This window comes from Leptinotarsa decemlineata, unplaced genomic scaffold (genome assembly GCF_025532065.1).
Source record: "Leptinotarsa decemlineata unplaced genomic scaffold, Ldec_3_MD MMD2_tig00026282_RagTag_RagTag, whole genome shotgun sequence".
Taxonomy (NCBI): domain Eukaryota; kingdom Metazoa; phylum Arthropoda; class Insecta; order Coleoptera; family Chrysomelidae; genus Leptinotarsa; species Leptinotarsa decemlineata.
Window position 1 is genome coordinate 187,945 of NW_027412668.1, and position 7,224 is coordinate 195,168.

The following is a 7,224-nucleotide window of genomic DNA, read 5'->3' on the forward strand; positions in this document are numbered from 1 at the left end:
GTCAAAGGTGCATACTGAAAATTCTAAAAAAGGTTGTGGTAGTGTTGGAAACTTTAAAAGGGAAAGCAATTTTGGAATATAAGGAGGAAATTTTGGAAACTTTCAGAAAGTATCATTTATTTTACCACCAAAGAACAGGAAAATCTGAATTCAAACTGAGGTTTTGATCTAACAGATCCATATATTGTTATACTTTTATTTCTTATTTAGTTGGGATTTGATTATTGAAAACTAACGTACAATATTTAGAATTGTGCGATATTCTGAGAATTCATATGTATTGAGCTATTCTGTAATTTTTAAAAATATTCAAGCAATATGTCAAGTCCGATACTGATCAATAATATCATATTTCATACGTCCACATTTTTAGATAACTGATATGAGTTCACCGACTCACAAGGAATGCTGTATTTTGTTATACTTTCTCTTGAATACATAACCATCATTGTCCTTCTAATTGACTGTGAATGATTTCGTAGTACTTATAATAAACTTTCATAAAAATACAATCGATATATGCGCGACTATTTTATTTGCAATTTCTTCATCTACAGATAGTAAATTCATGGTTATTTGACAACAACATGTTCTTAGGTTTCTGTTTATATCAATCGTATAGTGGGAAGTTTACGAGTCTCTATATCTGAAACTAAGTATTTCTAACGAATGCCATGGGATTACAAATGATTGTTCAATTATACATCAAAAATTTAGAGAATTTGCCAAATTACTTTTTTTATTCATTATCATAATCAATCTATCGAAGTGTTTTCTAGGGAATACTAAAATGGTATCCTTAAATGACAAACATATACCGTCGCGGATTATTGTTTAGGTTATATTTCAAAGCGATATTCACACAAAACATCAATAAATTATATATAATAAAGCTTCCGCTTGAATCACTACATTCATTTGTGAAAATCGTGTGGTAGATTTTCAGTTTATCTCATTCAGTCTGACATATTAGACAGACAGACGCGAGAGTACTCTGTTTTATAATATGTAGAATCTATGTTATCTATGTATCTATATTAGATATTCCTGTACAATGGATTATTTACTGACAAGTACTGAAAAATACCGAGTGAAACAAAAACGTGAATTGTTTTTAAAAAGCTTAAACACTAAGGGACTATCCAACATCTATTTTTTTGCATGTGAAATTAAATAATACTCCTGAAACAAAACAAATAAATATTTTCTTCCAATTAATTCAGTTTCCGTTGCCTCGAAACATTTTCAAGGCTACAATTTAAATAACCGATAATAACACATTGTGTCTATTTTAATCTGGGTTATTCCCATCCTGCAATATCTAGAATTATTGAATACGTAAAGTACGAATCCATTTGAATGAAATCGTGTGTTTTGCAATCACGGTATTTTCCCACCGTCCGCTATATCTCTGTGCAAACTGTGCAAACAAATGAAGTAGGCCTTTTCAATAATAAAATAGCCCGATCTTACATTACTTAGTGAATACCTTATATTTGTCATAAGACGAGGAAGACGACAGCTGATTCTCTACAGATAAGAGATACAAAAAATGTTGTATAATATACAGGGCTATCAATGAGTGCGCCGCAGACCAAATTTATGTTTTTTGAATGTGATGCCCAATATTTTTTTAAGCGATTGAATTCCTTGGATATAGCGCTTCTCCGAGGATATGAAGTTGTGTGGGTTTATACCGAGTGATTCAGGAGTTACGAAGTGAATCATGCTAAAATCTCAATTTTGATCTTTCGGAATGATACTATTTTTTCATATGATGGAATTGGCCGATACTTATGAAAATCCATAATTAACGTATTCAAAAAACACTTAATTGTGAGATTTTCATTTTAGTTTTTTGTTTTTTGAATACGTTACTTTTGAAAATGGTGCATTTTCATTATCCATATAATGTTTTTTTTTATAAAATTTGATTTCATAATTTTTTTACTATGGTTCGTCTTCAACATCGAAAAAGACCTCAGTTTGGACGACTAGCTTTTCAATAGCGCAACATTTTTCACTAGCGAGCATTCTCTCGAGGTCAGACAACAGGAATAAGTCGTTGGGAACCAAATCTGGAGAATACGGTGGATGTGGAAGCAATTCGAAGCCCAATTCTTGCAATTTTGCTATCGCTCTCATTGATTTGTGACACAGTGCACTGTTTTGATGAAACGGCATTTATTTTCTTTGAATGGGGTCGTTTCTTCGCGTTTTCCTCCTTCAAACAAAAGATGCTTCACTCGAAATCTTCTATCGCACAAACTAATAGTCCGACAGCTGCGTTTTTTGAAGGTATGGTTAACTAAAAATCATATGCATTAGATACTAGTAGCTGTCAATTCTCTATCTATCAAATAGCCGTTGCTGAGTAATTATCAGTTGCATATATTGAAAGGCTTTCGAAAATATGTGTTTATGTAATGAGCGATATGCTCGTCTTTTGAATATACATAGGTACGCGAGTATATCTATAATATGAGTCATCATAAATTTTATGCGGGGTGTATAGCAACAGTTAATGGGGGATTCAATTCTGGAATAGATAATTTTCAGTGAGGAATGCATTCGCAATGAGTAACTAAAATGTTACATTAAATTAGAACACATCTCTGTTTTTGGGTTAAGTGGAAGAATATTTTTGATGGTGTTCGCCCTTTATTTTCATTGATATTTAGGATAGTTATCAGTATTTTTGATCTATTTTCTTTGTATATATTTATTCGAAAGTAATAAAGACGATTATTATTATTATTATATGTAACGTGTGGTTTAAATTCCATGAGTACCATGATCTACAGGGGCTATAGAAAGCTCTGGGTTATACTTCATCTAGTCACTCTTGTACCGCCTGTCATAAAGAAGGAGAAACCCATCTTGCTGAAACCTTTACGGCATACCCAGTCACAATCTGGTTGAATTTTCCCCGAAAATATTACTCCTATGAGGTGGCTGAACAATACAGTCCTACAGTTTATTTAAGTATTCTTAAATTCTATCTTATTCATTCTGTAAAACGATACGATAGTATAATTTGCGGAATTGCTTTAGAATCAAGTATTTATCGAAAACACTTCTATTTAATCATCTCCTGATGATGCTAACTTGATTAGCGAAACGCGCATCAAGAATTAAGCATGTTTAATTTTTTCCTTTTGACAGTACCTTTCACGTTACTGCAAAATTCAAACTACAATCGTCAACCTTCATCTATTCTGCAGAATTGACGGCAATTCGTGAAGCGTTGCAATACATTAATCTCTATAAAATCTCTTAGTGTCTGATAATAACAGACTCATTGAGAGCAGTAAGCTCATTGAGTCAACTCTATCCTAGCCATCCGGTTCTGATGAAGTTTAAAACAGAAACTATTTTGTATTCACCAAAACAACATTCAAATACAACTTGTTTGGGCTCCCTCACATATCGAAATAGAGGGCAATGAGAAGGCTGATAGTTCAGCCATGGATGCCACAGAACTTCAAAAGTGTACAGTCAGTTACCTAGATATTTACAACAATGATCTAAAATCGCACAAAAGAAAAGCCGTATTATTCATAAGGCAGACGAAATGGAACATATCTAAAGCCAAACTTCCAGAAATCAAACCCACAGTACTACTATGGAGCAATCTACCTCAGAAAAAAAATATTCAAACACTCTCAAGGCTACGAATTGGACACCCACGCCTTAGTCACTCAAGAGATAGGAAGCCCCAATGTGCTACATCTATGGCAACGATACCATTCTATGAGGAATCTAAGAGGACTACTTCATATGAAGTAAAAATTAAAATTCCCTCCATATTTTTTGTGTAATCATCTGGACGTCCATAAATCTCTACTCTAGCTGAACATTGGGTGAGGTTATGTAACGCATATGAAAACTGTTGTTTGAATGCTTTCACTTATCGCGTATTTGCATATAGGAATTCACTGACCTGCGTTCCAGTGACACCAAAACAAATCCCGCATGGATGTGTTTGTCTGTGATGACGCATCGAGAAAGTATGAATGACACTTCTGATGCCTTTTTTATATAACACTGTGTACATCACGGCATCACATCACATCACGGCATGGTTCATTAACATAAAGGCGATTGTTTGAAAGTGGTTGGCAATGTTTCATGCTGAATTTCACTAGTTCGGACTTCTATTGTCTTCAAAACATACAGAGGAAGCTATCCGGAGGGGCGCCTCAAAGATAGAACGAAATTGCTTATAAAAGTCATCATTGAATTACTAGAATGTGTGTTTGGAACTGTTATTTCCAACCGAAAGACGAATTCTTTACACAAGAAGATTGTCTGTTAATGGAATCTCCACTTTCACAAAATATGAAGAGGTTTAGAATTCTGGTCATTAAAGAAACCCACAAGAAGCCCCAAGTCTGGTTGAGACACGTTGACGACACCTTCATAGTATGGAACCACGTGAATACAGAACTGGACACTTTCTGAAGTACATGAATAGCGTGAAACATTCCATTACCAACACAATGGAGAAGGAAGTCCACAATGAATTGCCTTTTCGTGCTCTGTAATACGAAGAAAGGTCTCGGGAAGGAACTAGGCATCATCAGAAAAGATCTTCAATGGAACACACTTTGGTTAGATTACTCACAAGGAAGAGAAATCGCCAGAACTAGTGCTTATCCTTTCCTACATCAGAGGATTGTTGGAAAGGATAAGAAGAATTGGTTCCAAGTACATCAGAACCGGCTTTAGCCTCATGGAAACCAGGCCATCAAACGCGGATTGCGATTCCAAGAATTGCATTTACCGGATACCCTGCGACTGCTGCAAATCCTATATCGGAGAAACTAAGAGACCATTGAAAGTCTGAATTGCCGAGCACAAGAGAAACACACAGCGAGGAGAAACTAGCAAATTTGGAATAGCAGAGCATGTTTAGACTCATTAACATAACATCAAGTGGTGCCAAGCTGATATCATCTACAGCGAGTAACACTGGCTCAAGAGGAAGTTCAAAGAAGCTGTGTATGAATTGTCCAACGATGCATTCAGCTAAGCTAGTGTAGGATTACGGAACATATAGAAATCTGTAATTAAGCAAATTGTTTCGTATGGTACCAATACAAGTTATGAAATTTAACGCTTTTTATCGTTCGAGACACCAAAGCGAGTGATGAATTAACAATTTTATTGTTGCAATGAAAATAACAATAGATTAATGATCGCAATCTAATCTATCCTGATTCTACTTGCGATTAATGAGATGAACTAAAATCTATTTGGTTCACAGAATATGTCCCATGAATTTCGTTTGGCGGAAGGATTTCAGCTCTTCCATTGTTCATAGGAAAGAAGTTTCTTCTTTGCATAATCTTCAAATCTTCGTCAAGAGTTCATTTTGAAATTTATTGTTTTTTTTCATTTTTTTTTGAAAAATCATCACTTTTCTTGTATTAAGTTGAAAATATATCCCCCTTTCAACAAAATACGTATCAGCAAGTTTTGATCACACCAATTATATTACTCAACACATTAAACTCATGAGACTAACTTACGTTCAATTTGAAGATTCTTATTTCCACCACTCTATGCTTTACGTTTGTTATTTTATTATTCTCATGGTTTTTACCTGTTTTGAACCATTGTAGCTGTGAAATATATTATTTTTTTGAACATAAAGCACGTATCAGACCTTTTTTATTGTTTCATATTTTATTACGGCTATCACATTTTATTTTTATTGAATCTTTTGGAGCCTCTGGAGACACCCTTCATTTTGTTTTATATGAGAGAGAACATTAGCAGATCAAGATCTTCAGATGATGTGGAGATGCAGGTTTTTCCGGGTTTTCCTGCAGCTGGAAAATCAAATGCGCCACTGGAATCAATGAAGTCGCTTCAAAGCGCCAATTACTTTTTATTGTTGTTTTAATTTTTATCGTTGTTTTTTCTCAAATGAAATATATGTTAATGTAATGTTAATGTAGAGATTTTCCTTCTTTCGGTTTTTTAAATTATCGTGTTGTTAATCTTTAATTGTCAATAATCTTTGTACCCATAAACACACCATGCATACTCAAAAGCATATTTTCCCTCTCCCTCTATCAAGAATGAAGATTCAGTTATAGAATTCATCAAATTTATTATGGCTCATTCTGATCACATATAATATTAGTAAAAAGCAAGCAGAATCAAAGTAAGTAAGTGAGTCTGGTTATTACTCTGCATAGTCGCCTAATCGTCCAACCCTGGAATCCATTTCCAAAGTGACCTTACATTGTTTTTAGTCGGCTCAAAAAAATGTCTCACTACGGCCCGCTCGGGTTTTCCCAGATAGAGGTCCTTGCACGCCCCTGCCCAAGTAAAAACAGCGGAAGGAGTGTCTAGTGGTCGACCGACGGCATCCAAACCTTTCAGGACGGGATCCTCGTAGATTCCCCCCTTCCTCAGTGCCTCCCTCACCACAGAAGAACAATTATTCAACATGAGGTTGTATTCCTTGTCGTCCATAACTCTATTCCACCAGCGTTTTATCTTCCCTTGATCCACGATTTCGGGAGGCAGATAGAGAACTTCGTCTGGTCCGCGGCCCTCTGCTCGGCGGTCATCTTCGTAGGTGTTTCCTCTGCTGGTTTTCTTCCAACGCCACTCTTTTCCTGGCCAGAAACTGATGTAGAAGCCATCGGATAGTTCCAGGGACAGGTGCCCCACGTTTGGCACTTTTGGCAGCCACAGTATAACTTCGATATCGGCTACCATGTTTGCTCTCGAACTGACATCATACAGCGGATGTTTCGGTTATAAATAGATTGTGTATCTGGAGGTATTTAGATATGGAGGCAAGGTTGCCAGCATCTGGTTTTTATCGATTAGTTTTTATAATTTTGATTGAATTAGAGTTCACAAGTTGCAGAGCGGTCTTCAATTTTTAAAATTTAATAATAATATAATAATAATAACTTTATTCTATATTCTATAACTTATGATATAAGACATGTCATAAATAAAAATATGAAAATTATATAAAACAATAATAACGGTCCACAGTATAAAATAGATCGGACACTTGAAACAGGTAATTAACTATATACATATATAAAAATAACACACATACACATATATATTTATATATATACATACATAAATATATATATATATATATATATATATATATATATATATATATATATATATATATATATATATATATAATTATAAGTTACAAAAGGATTTAAAGCTCTATGA